Here is a 15,327-nt window from a genome sequence, read left to right as displayed (position 1 = left end):
TTAGGGACTAAACCACCGCTGCCACCACTGCCTCTTATAAGCAAAGTCAGCCTAGAAGTACTTTGAATGTTTACAAGCTTCTTCCTCCAGGTAAGACTAAGGCAAGATCATCTTATATTTATAATGTGCACTGTTCTGAGTCAGATGAGCAGAGTATGTTCAAATGTTCATAGAAAATGTCACGGGCTCTTCCTTTTCTGGAATAAGAGGTTCCTATACATTGTTAACCCAAATGTCTGTTTTCCTCAGTTCTGTTCACAAGAGGCGTGGAAAATCCGTTCACAATGCCTTCTTGGGAAAAAGGAGAAGACAACAGCTTAACAGTGTAGTTTGGGGCTCATCAGTGGTCCTTCTTCGGTAAGGCATCCTTTCTTCATTCACTCATTGTTCATTCATTCATTATTTCAATTAAGAATTTATTACATACTATACTTTCTTCTAGTTTCTATCTTTAGATTGTGTTAGTTGCTCCGTTGTGTCTAACTCTTTGTGACCCCGTGGACTATAACCCACCAGGCTCTTCAGTCCATGGGGTTCTCCAGGCAAGAATACTGGAGTGTGTAGCCATTCCGTTCTCCAGGGGATCCTTCCAACCCAGGGATCAAACCTGGATGTCCTGTATTGCAGGAAGATTCTTTACCATCTAAGCCACCAGAGAAGCCCTGTCTTTAGCTTGATTGTCTTCTAAAAGTTTCAACACACTTTCATGTAGTCTGTAAAAGAAGTATAATAGAGTGGACTCTAACTGAGCCCAGAAGGAATTCACAACTCTTGGGAATATCATCCTTTCTCTAAACTAGGGCACTCCCAAGGGCAACTGAAGGCTAAGTTTGTCATGCCTAGAGCAGGTAAGATTTTTGTTTCTTAAGATAAATGGCCAACAGGTATATGCAAAAGTTCTCAGTGTCACTAATAATCAGGGAAATGCAAATCAAAGCCATGGTGAGATATCACCTTGTACCTGTTAGAATGGCTATTATCAAAAAGACAAAGGATAACAAGTTTTGATGAGGTTGTAGAGAAAAGGGAACCCTTTTGCACTGTCGATGGGAATGTAAATTGGTGCAGCCATTATGGAAAACAGGATGGTGGTTCCTCAAAAAATTAGAAATAGAACTACTGTATGATACAGCAATTCTGCTTGTAGGAATATATCCAGAGGAAATAGAACCAGTATCTTGAAGAAATATCTGCGCTCCCATGTTCATCACGGCTTTGTTCACAATAGCCAAGACATAGAAACAAAGTATTCACTGATGAATGATATAGAAAGTGATATATATGACACATACATTTCATTATCTATGATAGACTATTATCTGTCTATTTATAGACAGACAATGAAATTTTATTCGGCCTCAAAGGAAATTTTATCATTTGTAACAACATGAATGAAACATGGAGGACGTTTTGCTGAGTGAAATAAGTCAGAGAAAGACAGATACTGCATGATTTCACTTATATGTGGAATCTAAAAATGTCAGACTCTTAGAAACAGAGGGTATACTGGTGGTTACCAGGGATGGAATGGAGGAAATGGGGAGATGTTGGTCACGAGGTACAAAGATTCAGATATGGAGGAGGGATAAGTCCTGGAGATTAAAGTACAGCATCGCGACTTTAGCTAACGATACTGTACTGTACACTTGAAATGTTCTAAGAGAGTAGATCTTAGTTGTTCTCACTAAAAAGATAACTATGTGAGGTGATGGATATGTTCACTGTTGTTGGTTAGTTGCTAAGTTGTGTCTGACTCTTGTGACCCCATGGACTATAGCCTGCCAGGCTCCTCTGTCCATGGAATTCTCTAGGCAAGAATAGTGGAGTGGGTTGTTGTTTTCTTCTCCAGGGGATCTTCCTGACCCACAGGGTTCAAACCCATATCTCCTGCACTGGCAGGTGGTTTCTTTACCACTGAGCCCCCAGGGAAGCCTGGATATGTTAATTACCTTATGGTAATGGTAGGAAGTGAAGAGGAACTAAAAAGCCTCTTGATGAAAGTGAAAGAGGAGAGTGAAAAAGTTGGCTTAAAGCTCAACATTCAGAAAATGAAGATCGTGGCATCTGGCCCCATCACTTCATGGGAAATAGATGGGGAAACAGTGGAAACAGTGTCAGACTTTATTTTTGGGGCTCCAAAATCACTGCAGATGGTGATTGCAGCTATGAAATTAAAAGACGCTTACTCCTTGGAAGGAAAGTTATGACCAACCTAGATAGCATATTGAAAAGCAGAGACATTACTTTGCCAACAAAGGTCCGTCTAGTCAAGGCTATGGTTTTTCCAGTGGTCATGTGTGGATGTGAGAGTTGGACTGTGAAGAAAGCTGAGCACCAAAGAATTGATGCTTTTGAATTGTGTTGGAGAAGACTCTTGAGAGTCCCTTGGAGTGCAAGGAGATCCAACCAGTCCATTCTAAAGGAGATCAGTCCTGGTGTTCATTGGAAGGACTGATGCTGAAGCTGAAACTCCAGTACTTTGGCCACCTCATGCAAAGAGTTGACTCATTGGAGAAGACTCTGATGCTGGGAGGGATTGGGGGCAGGAGGAGAAGGGGACAACAGAGGATGAGATGGCTGGATGGCATCACCGACTCGATGGACATGGGTTTGAGTGAACTTCGGGAGTTGGTGATGAACAGGGAGGGCTGGTGTGCTGCGATTCATGGGGTCGCAAAGAGTCAGACATGACTGAGCGACTGAACTGAACTGAAACATTTTAAAATGTAAATGTGCATCCAAAAATCCCATTGTATGTCTTAAACGTATACAAATTTTAATTGTTAATTACCCCACAGTAAAGCTAGGATTAAAAAAAAGAGAGTTTAGGAGCAGTGGCTATAAGGATTTTGCTTAGTGCATGTCTATAGCAAGTATTCAGTGAAAAATAGCTATTAAGTTTTGTCATTTAGTCAAACTGCTTAAACCAACTGTGATGATTCATTGCATTTTGAGAACTTTTAAAATAATTCTGCTTTATATGGGGAAAATCCAATGGCTTTTGAGCTGGAGAATATGGATTTGAATGCTGGCTCTGTCATTTAGCTGCCAGTTCTTGGGCAGATGTTTTCACCTCCTCTACCTCTTTGTGTTTTCATCTCCACCCAGTAGTAACATTTACTGAGCATTTCTTATGAACTCCACTTTTGGCTTAGGTTTTCAGAAGATTAAAATATAGTAAATTAAGATCTGATTCTTGTCCTGACATTTCTTCTAGCATGGCTGGGAAACTGAGGGGGTGTGGCCAAAGGTGAAATCCTGGGACAAACAGATCTTTAGGATGCAGAGATGTTGAGAGCAAGGGAAGATGAACAGGGCTTCACAAATTGTGAGACATGGGCTGAGCCTCCAAGGTGAGGAAGTATTAGGCACAAACCAGCCATTTAAGCAGGAGCTGGGAAAGGAGCATTGTGGACTCTGGCTGGAATAGCAGGGTGTGTGCAGAGGAATTGAGACCAGCCTCCCCAAAGCAGAGTGCTGGGTTTGCAGTAGTTGAGTGAGGAAGGTTCACAGGAATTGCTGGGTCTTTTTAGGAGTGCCTGTAAAAGTCAAACCCATGAATTTCATTGTTCCTCTTTCTTGTTCTGGGTCACCTTCCATGTGATGAACCAGAAAGAGGTTTGTTTTGTTTGCTTTGATAAAACTTTCAAAAGGAAAGGTGATAATGAAGGTATTCCCAGGAGCCATGTTCTCCTTTCTTAGGGGATTAATCAGAAAGTGGCCAGAAGCATGTTGGTGCCTGTGTGGACTGCAGGAGGTGGCGTCTATTGGGATGCAGAACCTGCTCTCAAAGGCAGAGCCCGTCTCAAAGAGACAAGCTAGGATTTCTGATTTTCATTTCTGATGACTCCTTCTGACTTATCAAACTTCTAAGATGCTTTCTATCAGGTCTATAGTTCTTGAATGGAGAAGGAAATGGCAACCCACTCTAGTATTCTTGCCTGGGGAATCCCAGGGACAGAGGAGCCTGGTGGGCTGCCGTCTATGGGGTCACACAGAGTCAGACACGACTGAAGCGACTTTGAAGCAGCAGCAGCATACTTCTTGAAAGTTTTCCAAAGAAATGTCAAGAGTAAAATGTTTCCTTTCATACTTTGGAAGCTACATTCTTTTTTAGAAGAAGGGTAAGGCAAGTAAATCTTAATGTTGGATGAACATCTGGTCTACCTCCTTCAAATGTACCAAGGGGAGAATGGGTCTAGACACAGCAGACTCCAGACTCTTCACAACAAGCTCTGGCTACCAGGTGGGAACAATTTGAAAGCTTTGCTTCTATCCAGTGTGCTGTGGCTGTCAGAGGAAGTGGTGCATCAGGTCTCCTTTCTTGCTTAATATTTCTCTTAATGCTCCTTTACAGCTCTCTTGCTAGTGTCTGAGAACACACACATGCAAAGTAGTTTGGAGCAAAAGTGGCTTTTGAGGGATTGAAGTAATAATGATCATGGTTCTAAAGGTGCTAGGACTAAAAAGCTGTACTGGCAAATACTTACAAGGCACATGAAAACTCAGGGCAAGGACAGAAGACCCTGACTCCCTCACATTTTTCTATCAATTGGTCAAGAACAGTTTGGCCACAGCATACAAAAAAAATAGAAAGAGGTTGGTCAGAGCTTACAAAATTAGCAAAAGGCAAGGAAAAGATACTCATAGTCTCCTGGGCAAAAGCTTAACTCAAAGAGCCCAACTCACTCATTTTTTAATAGAAAGATGAGAATAAATATGGGTTCAAAAGAATCCGGGAGGAATTCCCTGGTGGTCTGGTGGTTAAGACTGTGTGCTTCCACTGCAGGAAGCGTGGGTTTGATCCCTGACTGAGAAACTAAGGTCCTCCATGCAGTGAGGCACAGCCAAAAATAAAAATTAAAAACAAATAATGTCTTGAGAAAAAAAGAATCCTAGGTTCCTGGTCTGAAAGAATACTTTCCTGATTTCTCATGGTTATTGAAGAGACTATTAACATACAAAGGTAGCTTCTCCAGATCTCTTCTCTCTCTCTTGTCCTCCTAAACCAGTTGAAATTAGGAAGAGGATGAACAAACCAGAAGACGGAGGTGGCGGGGAAGCCAGCATCCGCCCACCACATCCTCCGTGCGCTTCATCCTCTGTTCCAGAGACTTGGTCTAGTGTTACCTCCTATGCCTTCTGCTAAAGCAGACAGAACAAGCCTCATAAACATGGATTTTGTGATTTGAATTTTGTGAATCTGTTTGCAACTATAACTAGAGGCCAAATTCTGGCTTAGTCATAGGGGCAAGATTTTTGTTTTAATAAGTCAAAAGAGATTGGCAAAGGAAGGTCTGCCAATTCACAGGTCACAGCTCTACTGGCCTGAGCCCTGAGAGTGTGCTTGCATTGGCCAATGCAGTGAGCTGGCCTGCAGGCAGGTCATGAAGAGACCTGAGGAAGGGAGTGCTGGTTCACAGCTCAAGGCCTTCTTCTCCCTAAATTTGTTTTCTACATCTGACGTCTCCACATGAAAGTGGTACATTTAGCACTATACATAAAAACCATTAAGATATTCAAACTCTTTGCCTCAGGAATTCTGTTTTTAAAAATATTTTCTAAGTCAATAATTCGAAATATGGGAAAAGTTGTATGCATGATGATATCCCTCAAACTTTATTTCTAGGAATGCAATTTGCAAATAATTTAAATGGCCAACAAAAGAGGAATGGTTCATAGTACATCCACTTGAGGGAATTATAAACAGCAAGATTTATTTGTATAATAAGAAAAGTTTTCCTATTATAGTGATTTAAAAATAGAATATCAGAAAAAAGTAAAAAGCTATAGAAAAGCCTAATGGATTCTTTATTGCTATTTGGGGGATGGGTCTGTCCAGCCAAAGCTATGGTTTTTCCAGCAGTCATGTATGGTTGTGAGAGTTGGACTATAAAGAAAGCTGAGTGCCGAAGAACTGATGCTTTTGAACTGTGGTGTTAGAGAAGACTCTTGACAGTCCCTTGGACTGCAAGGAGATCCAACCAGTCCATCCTAAAGGAAATCAGTCCTGAGTGTTCATTGGTAGGACTGATGTTGAAGCTGAAACTCCAATACTTTGGCCACCTGATGTGAAGAGCTGACTCATTGGAAAAGACCCTGATGCTGGGAAAGATTGAAGGCAGGAGGAGAAGAGAATGACAGAGGATGAGATGGTTGGATGGCATCACTGACTCGGTGGACCTGAGTTTGAGCAAGCTCCAGGAGTTGGTGATGGACAGGGAGGCCTGGCGTGCTGCAGTCCATAGGGTCGCAAAGAGTCAGACACGACTAAGCGACTGAACAGAACTGAATGAGATTATGAGTAATTGTTTTTTTCCTTCTACCATTTTCTTTTCCTTTTATTTTCTTCCATAATCATGCTTGCTTTTTAAATAGAAATAACATTTTCATGAAAAATGTTTATGAAGCAGGAAGAATGAGATTCCCTCTGGAATGATTCTTTATTCCTTTACTCTGGAAAAATAACCATCCTTATATTCCTTTTCTGGGGTGGTTACATATCAACTGAGTCATTTTATATTTTGAGGGGAGTTAGGCTGTGCTTTCTTTCCTTCTGAGCCTCTGACTGCTTTGAGCTGTGAAAACCCAAGGAATATGCTACCGTGACCAAGAACTCTAACAAGGTTCTCCATCTTAAGTTAGCTTTGTTGTCTTTCCTTGAATTGCCTGTTTGTTCTGAATGCACCAAGGTCTCTGGGAGCTCAGAAAAATACTGTGAAAGGGTGAAAGAAGGAGTATGTGTTCAATCCATCTTACTTTGACAAACATCCATGAAGTAACTGCCTCAGGCCAGACAAGCCCCTCACACCAGAGCTGTACAAGGATAGCTTCCAGGGACTAATACCTAGTCCAAAAGGCAAGAGGCTCTATGGCTCTATGGCAGGGTAGACTGTAAGCCTCCTAGGAGAAGAGATGAGTTTTATTTAAGGGTCAGGGGACATGGAAAACCATTCTGGACGATGAAGTGCAGAACTAGTCCCCAGATCGATCCAACACAAGCAGATGGTCAGGTGCATGGGAAGCCGGGAGGAGTGGTTGAGGCCACAACAGGGAAGTCCTCAAGTGTTAGGTTGGGAGTTTCGGCTCCATTTATAGGTCATGGAGACTGATTTTTGAATCGGAGTTGGAGCAAAGTTTTATTTACTCCTAGGAAGTTAACTAGTGCAGAGACTGCAATTTGGTGACCCTCGGGCTGAATGGGACCACAGGAAGGGTTGGTTTGATTCCAAGATACGTTGTTTTTAATAATTTTTTTTCCTAACAGAGATTTAACATTATAAAAATAATTCAGATTTCAAACTTAAAGAAAAAGAGAAAAGGCGATCTGTGAGTACCAGGCCACATCTCTCTCTCTCTGTTTCTCAACCCGAACTCTCACTTTCGAACACTGTGTCATTTGTGTTACTGACACGGGTCGTCTTGCCGGGGACATTGACTAGGGATGCTGCGAAGGAGCCACTGCTGTGCTGTCTGATGTGGAAGCCGTGAATGTTTGTATCTATTTAAATTAAAAGTTAAATTTTAAAAATTTCTCAGTCACGAGTCTCAGTGGTTTCTCAGTCACTGGTCATGTGGGACTCATGGCTGCCACATTGCGGTTGCTTCTTTATGTCTTTGATGTAGAATACCTTTTTTGGGTGGTTCCTGTGTTTTTTTATTGATGGTTCAGCAGTTAATTTGATTTTGGTGTGTTTGTGAGAGGAGGTGAGTTCAAGGTCCTTCTACTCTTCCGTCTTGTCTCCAATCCTCATGGTTGCCATATTGGAATATACAGACATGGAATATTGCCAAGATCACTAAGAGTCCTATTGGTAGCTCTGGTGTTGGGGTGAACTGGAAGGCCTCAGCAGGAGTCCAGAGGAGGAACTACAAGGTTGCTAAGAGTGGTGGAGATGGAGCGTGATGGCTCTCCTCTCTAGCTCACTATTTTGGTTGACCTCTTACTGACACAATTAGACTGAAGTCTGCTGTTGAACTCATTTTGTTGAGTGTTTGAAAGCACATTTGCTGCTGGTGGGACAATGTTTGACAAGTGTTCCAGGAGGACGTACTGTTTGTATTCAACAGTACTGATCATTTTTGCCCTAAGCTGGCTTCTCTGAAGTGCTTACTCACTGGTGAGATACCTGAAGTGCCAAGTGCTGTGAACGCTCATGAAAGCACAAAGTGGGGAGCATTTGGAGTGCTTTAGAGGAATGGTGTTCCAAATGTTGGGAGCATTATTATCCTCAAAAATAGTGTCGAGAGGCTCCTACTTGTGACCTCCATCTATTAAGATTATAGGCAGAAGGAACCTGGTGGCAATGACAAGAATGGGTCTACCAGATGTATCATCCCTGATCCTGATTCATCTCAGTGTGCTTCTGTGAGACCCAAGGATCTGAGAACATAGGAGTCATGCTTGTGTGCATGTTGCTTCCTCAACACTCATAGAAACACCAACATCTGGGTCATGGGGTAGATATATGTTCAACTTTATGAATGCTTTTAATTGGTCTTCCAAAGCGAGGGCACCAGTTTGCATTGTCTCTGATTCTGATTTCTACATATTTTTCTGAACATTTGGCATTTTCAGTCTTCAAAATTTTAACCCTACTAGAGTGCATGTAGTGGTATCATTTAGTGGTTTCAGTTTTCCGTGTCTTGCTGATTAGTGAGATTGAATATGGTGTTTGCTTTTGCATGTATTTAACTGATTGTTTGAGATCCTTCTTGACTGACTACTCAAATATTTTTCTACTGAGTTTTTTGTCTTAATGATGTGTAGGAGCTCTTTACATAGCTTGAATATGAACCCCTTGGTTGAATGTGTTGAAAATATCTTCTTCCACTCTGTGACATGTTATTTCATTTTCTTAATGGAGTCTTTTGATGAACAAAGTTCCTAATTTAACAGTCAATTTAACAGTTTTTTCCCTTATGATTAGTGTTTTCTGTATACTCTTAAAACAATCATGGCTTACTCTAAGGTTAGGAAAATGTTCTTTTATGGGTTTTTGAAGAGCTTTCTTACTTTTCTGATTTGGATTTACAATCTATGTGCAATTCATGTATTGATTTTTGCTCACTGATTTTGTACATCAGTTTTGGCCTTCTCAGGTGGCTCAGTGGTAAAGAATCTGCCTGCCCATGCAGGAGACTTGGGTTTGATCACGGGGTCAGGAATATTCCCTGGAGAAAGGAAATGGCAACCCACTCCAGTATTCTTGCCTGTGAAATCCCATGGATGGAGGAGCCTGGCAGACTATAGCCCATGGGATCGCAAAAGAGTTAGACATGACTTAGTGACTAAACAATAATAACAACATTTTCACTGTTTCCATATGGATATTAATATTTTGTCTAAAGACCTCATTTTCTTCCATGTGGACATTCAGTTGATCCAGTTCCATTTAATGATACATCCATTCTTTTCTCACTGCTCTGTTCTGCAAATTTTGTCATGAATCAAGTGCCCATTTATGCATGGGAGTCAGCTTCCCACATGTGTTATGGTATGCCCCATCCCTCTAGTTAACTATTCTTGTTTACTAATTTACTGTATGCTCCAAATATATATATATATATATATATATATATATAATCTGGGAAAGCAAATCATCCAACTTTATTCTTCTTGTTCAAGACCCTTTTGTTGTCTTCACTCTTTCGTTTATAATTTTTAAATCAGTTTATAAGTTTTGACATAAACACAGTTGGGATATTGTTTGGTATTGCGTTAAATCTATAGAGAAAGCTAGAATTTACATCTACACAATACTGTCTTACAAACCCATCTCTTTGGGTATACTTTAATTTCCCTCAATAAAATTTCATGCTTTCATGGGTAGATATCTTTTATTAGAGTTATTCTGAGGAGTTCCCATCTCAAAGAGAAATCATTTATCCTTTTACCATCAAGGATGATTGTGGATGGCTCTTGGGTATGGTTTCACTTTGTTATGAAATATCCTTTATCAAATTAAGGCTCAAAAACAAGACATTTTGCTATTTTTTTTTTTTAACCCTGGGCATTTTTAAAGGACCTAAAATAAGCTATCAAAGTTTCAGCTGTGACAGGGTTATGAGGCTGTCTGCTGCATTCAGCCTCTGAGCTGCAATCCATCTTCCCTGAGCTGGAAGGAGAGAAGAAAAAGATGGCAGGGCTGAAGCCTAAAGACTGTAGAAGATTTGGGAGCTAATCCCTAGGAAACCCAGAATTATTTTTAAAATAATTGAGGACAGTCTAGTGTTATCATATAAAGGGTGAGAAAAAGACCAGGAGATGTCTTGTGACAGACTTATGCATATAGCAAAAGCCTGGCACATTTTCACTTTTAACATCCCATCTGTTATATCACTGGATCCTTAGAGCAACCCTGGTTTCAATATAGTACAGTTTTACAGAAAAAGAAAAAAAGAAGATGAATTAGTCATCTAATATCATCGAATGAGAAGAAGATGAGCTGGAAGCAAAAACCAGGTTTCCTGGTTTCTTGGCCTGGACACCTCTGATTAGAACATAAAAGCATGTGAGAAAGGACTTCTCTGGTGGTCCAGCCATTAAGGCTCTGTGCTTCCACTGCAGGGAGCATGGGTTCAATCCCTGATCGGGTAACTAGCATCCCCCATGCCACCTGGCATAACCAAAAAAAAAAACCCAAATAAACAGTTTTAAAAAAATCTAATTAAAAAAGCACATGAGAAACCCCCAATACAAAAGCTATCCTAGGTCACTCAAGAGGAGACTATTACATTAGAACATGCAAAATGTAAAAATACAGTATCAGTTTATAAAAAATGCCTCTTATAAAACCATGATTCATCCTCAAAACAAACTGTTACGGAGGACTGCAAGCTGGGAACCTCTCCTCCAGGCTCCCCCAGATGCACGTCTGCTCATTCTTCCGTCTTTCCTCTTCCTCAGCTGCTCTTCCCTCTGTGACTTTCTTTGGCCAAAGAAATGTGAGCAGAAGTGACCCGTGTCACTTCTAGATGGAAGCATTCCACAGCCAGTGCTTGGCTCCCAGCCCACTCCCCCATGTCATGGAAGGCACAGGATCTCAGCTTGATGTGGCAGTGCCAGATGGCAGGAGCCAACTTGAGATTCTGAAATTTCCCAGAGTTACCCATATCCACAGCAGGTTTCAAGTGAGTGATAAAGCCACATCTGTTCCTTAAGCCACTGAGACTGTGGGTTGGTTGTTACTGCAGCATCACCTCGCCTATCCTGATGGACACAGCAGACCAAACAGGATCTGCTTCTGCCAGGCCAGCTCTGTGGTTTGCGTTTTCATTTGCTGTGCCTCTGGACAAGCCCCAGTGCCTCTGCTCTACAGGGGCAGCTATCCTCAGTTCAGTCGATGGGAAAGAAGGGAGAAAGAGACAGGAGGGTCACTGTGGCCGTATGTACAGCCGTGATCTCCAGTCCCAAGCCAGCATTAGTGACGTGCTTTGCTTTCCCAGGTTTTTCCCACATTCCTTGGCTGATAGCCCCATTCCATCTCTAAAGCCAGCAGAATTTTCATCACATCATATATATATATATATATATTTTTTTTTTTTTAAGAGTGCTTTGATCCCACCAAGGTGTCTGTTTTTAAAATAGTTTAGATTAAAAAAAACAAAAACAAAACTTTATTAGGTTGTGGCTGCAGTCCATGGGGTCGCGAAGAGTCAGGCATGACTGAGCGACTTCACTTTCACTTTTCACTTTCAGGCTTTGGAGAAGGAAATGGCAACCCAGTCCAGTGTTCTTGCCTGGAGAATCCCAGGGACGGGGGAGCCTGGTGGGCTGCGGTCTCTGGGGTCGCACAGAGTCGGACACGACTGAAGCGACTTAGCAGCAGCAGCAGCAGCAGCCTTGCAGTGTATGGGATCTTAGTTCCCCCACCAGGGATCAAACTGATTCTCTCTGCATTAGGAGCACACTTCTTATCCACTGGACCACCAGTGTTGGTGGTGGTTTAGTTACTAAGTCATGTCTGATGCTTGCAGCCCCATGGGCTGTAGCTCACCAGGCTCCTCTGTCCATGGGATTTCTCAGGCAAGAATATTGGAGTGGGTACTGTTTTCTTTTCCAGGGGATCTTCCCAACCCAGGGATCGAACCTGGGTCTCCTGAATTGCAGACAGATCCTTTACTGACTGAACCACCAGGGAAGTCCCTAAAAAAGCCTGGATTTTTGCTACTCAAACAGTGATCCATGGGCCAGCAGGGTCAGCATCACCTGAGAACTGGTTGAAATGCAGAATCTCAGGCCCCACCCTGGACCATCTGAGTCATAATCCACATTTTAAGATCCATTTGATTGGCATGAACATTCCATTTGAGAAGCACTGGCTTAACCTTGGCAGTGAGGAGAGAAGAGTATTTTGGTTTTCCTCAGTTTCCACAGTCCTTGGAGGGGATGAATGATCACCCTCCCCTAACCTCGAGACCCACTATTCCCTCTTTTGAGCCCTGCACAGATTCCTGCTGCAGTTTCTGTAACAGAAGGTGAGCCTTGAGGTTTCTGGTCCTCTTTTGCATCACATCACAAGTAAGAAGTGAGCCCAGATGTCAGGTGTGAGGATTCCATCCAACTCGCCTTCCTCTAGGTGAGACTGCCTGCCATCCATGTGGGAAAGGCAGCCAGAAGGTTTTTCCTGTTCCATGCTCCCATCTGGTGCTCTTGACCTTCTCGGTTCTTCTGCAAACAGATGGACTTGGCAAATGCTGGGGTTGCTGCTGCTCACTCCTAATGTGCCCTCTCATTTCCTCCCTGGCCCCAGTCCCTGCTCTTGCCCGTCTTCTCCAGTGCCCCCAGAAGAATGCCAGGGATGAGGCAAAATGGCTCCCTGGCCCTGCTCCCACATGACGAGAAGCCAGAAGAAGCTGAGCAGGAAGGATGCTGAGCTGAGACCGGGGCTGATCCTCTTGGAGTTCAGGCTGCGTCTGCTGGTTATCGGAAGACAAGGCACAGGCTGGTCTTTGCCGCTCCAGTCCCCTGCCCTGGGCTGCCCTGAGTCCTGGCACCTCCTACTCTGCTATCCATGTGCTGCTGGCAACCTGAAGCCAGGGGGCTGCCAATGGGAGGCCACCAGCTACTCCTTGGAGCTGTGTCTTCCCTGCTGTTTGTGGGAGCAGCGCTCCGTGGGGACCTGACTTGATGCCTTCCACGAAGAATGACTTTCCTCGGGGCTGTGGCTAGGGCTCTGCGGTGGGGGCTGCTGGACTGAATGAGGGCCAGGAGGGAGGGAAGGGGGTCCGGCTACAGCGGCAGATGGAATCCGGCCCAGGGCAGACAGCAAGTGCCTTCTTCAATATGCCTTTCTCCTTTTAATCTCCTGTTGAGCAGAGCTGATCAATTAGAGCTGTAATTATTTTAATCTTCCTCTTTGCTGTCCCTGCCTGCCCGCCTGCCACTGCCCATCGACCCTTTCTGCTAATGATGTACTCAGGTGGCAGCCTTGCCAAGGCCACTTCAGGCAGCCCATCTTCGTAACAGGCCACACCAGGATGCAAGCTTGCCCGATCAGGGACTGCCACCTTCCTTTGCTGGGGGGGCCTTTGGCAAAGCAACACTCCTGAGATGGTTTCTCCTCTACAAAGTGAGTCGGCCCCATGAGTGGGTGAGAGAAATGACGCATCAGAACGCTAGCTACGCAGCATAGATAGCGTGCACTTCAGCATCACTGTGGTGTTCACAGAATCATTTCAGAATCAGAAAAATCTGGGTTGTCTACCTGGGCATCAATCTTGTCATCTCTGAGCCTCAAACCCTCATCTGTTAAATGGGTATCATAATAACTTCAAGAGTTGTAAGGAATGGAGGACTTCCTCAGTGATCCAGTGCTTAAGACTCCACTTTTCAATGGAGTTCTGGGGGTGCAGGTTCAATCCCTGGCCGGGGAACTAAGACTTCACATGCTGTGGGGTGTGACCCAAAAGTTAAAAAAAAAAAAAGTTGTAAGGAATGGGCAAAGTTATGCATATATAGCTCAGAGCATAACATTGGGCCCTAATGTCAACTAGATGAGCAAATTTTTTTTTTTTTTTATCATTAGTTATTTCCAGATTTTCCCTATAACTGAGGGAAACAGGTGTTTGGAGAAAGGAGTGAATTAGTCATCTTGGATATGTGCTGTTATTATGGGTTAATAGAATCTCTTCCTATCCCATCATGGGTGGTAAAATGATGAAAATAATGCAAACTAGAAGTCTTTGGGATATTTGAAAAACTTTTTTTCTTTTCGTATAAACTGTCATGAAGTTCGGGGAAGGCAATGGCACCCCACTCCAGTATTCTTGCCTGGAAAATCCCATGGATGGAGGAGCCTTGTAGGCTGCAGTCCATGGGGTCGCTAAGAGTCAGACACGACTGAGCGACTTCACTTTCACTTTTCACTTTCATGCATTGGAGAAGGAAATGGCAACCCACTCCAGTGTTCTTGCCTGGAGAATCCCAGGGACGGGGGAGCCTGGTGGGCTGCGGTCTATGGGGTCGCACAGAGTTGGACACGACTGAAGCGACTTAGCAGCAGTAGCAGCAGTTATGAAGTTAAGGAGGCAGGTAGTCCCTGGCTCACAAGACAAAGACTTCCATGTTCTGAACATCAGTTTGGGAGCTTGATGGGTGTGGGTTGTCCTGTGGGAAGGTTCGATGCTTCAGCCTGTGAGAAAAGCAAACCGTTGCTGGCAACTTTCTCCCCCTCACTCCCCCTTAATCAACTATCCCATTTTGTTCAGTTCAGCATAATGCAAAGAAATGCATTGCTGCTGCTGCTGCTGCTAAGTCGCTTCAGTCGTGTCTGACTCTGTGCGACCCCATGGACTGCAGCCTACCAGGCTCCTCCATCCATGGGATTTTCCGGGCAACAGTACTGGAGTGGGGTGGCATTGCCTTCTCCCAAGAAATGCATTAGGAGCTTGAAATACAAAGGCAACTGGGACAGGGTTGCTGGCCCTAAGATCAAGGGTCAAGGGCAGGCAGAGAAGCAGAAGTGGAAATTACAGTGGTGAGCATTAGGCAGACACAGACACTTATCCTACAGGAAAACATACAAGGGGTCAGCAACTTAGCAATGGAGAGTATATGGGGGGCGATGGTCAGGGAAGGCACTGCAGAAGTGGAAGCACTTCTGAGATGATTTCTCTTTTCAGGTAATCTTTAGATGCAGTGAAGACAGTTTCAGTGTAACCAGGTGTGTCCGTTTTTAGCTTTTGCTGCATACAAAGCAACCCAAATATTAGTGGTTCTGAACAACAGCAGTTTATTTAGTTCACCATTTTGGGGCTCACTTGGGTGGTTCTTCTATCTGGACCAGGCTGACTCCTCTGGGTGTGTTCTTTTGGGGTCATTTG

The sequence above is a fragment of the Bos javanicus genome, chromosome 13 (assembly GCF_032452875.1).
Source record: "Bos javanicus breed banteng chromosome 13, ARS-OSU_banteng_1.0, whole genome shotgun sequence".
NCBI lineage: Eukaryota > Metazoa > Chordata > Mammalia > Artiodactyla > Bovidae > Bos > Bos javanicus.
The sequence above is the reverse complement of the archived record's forward strand: the minus strand, read 5'-3'. Positions refer to the sequence as shown.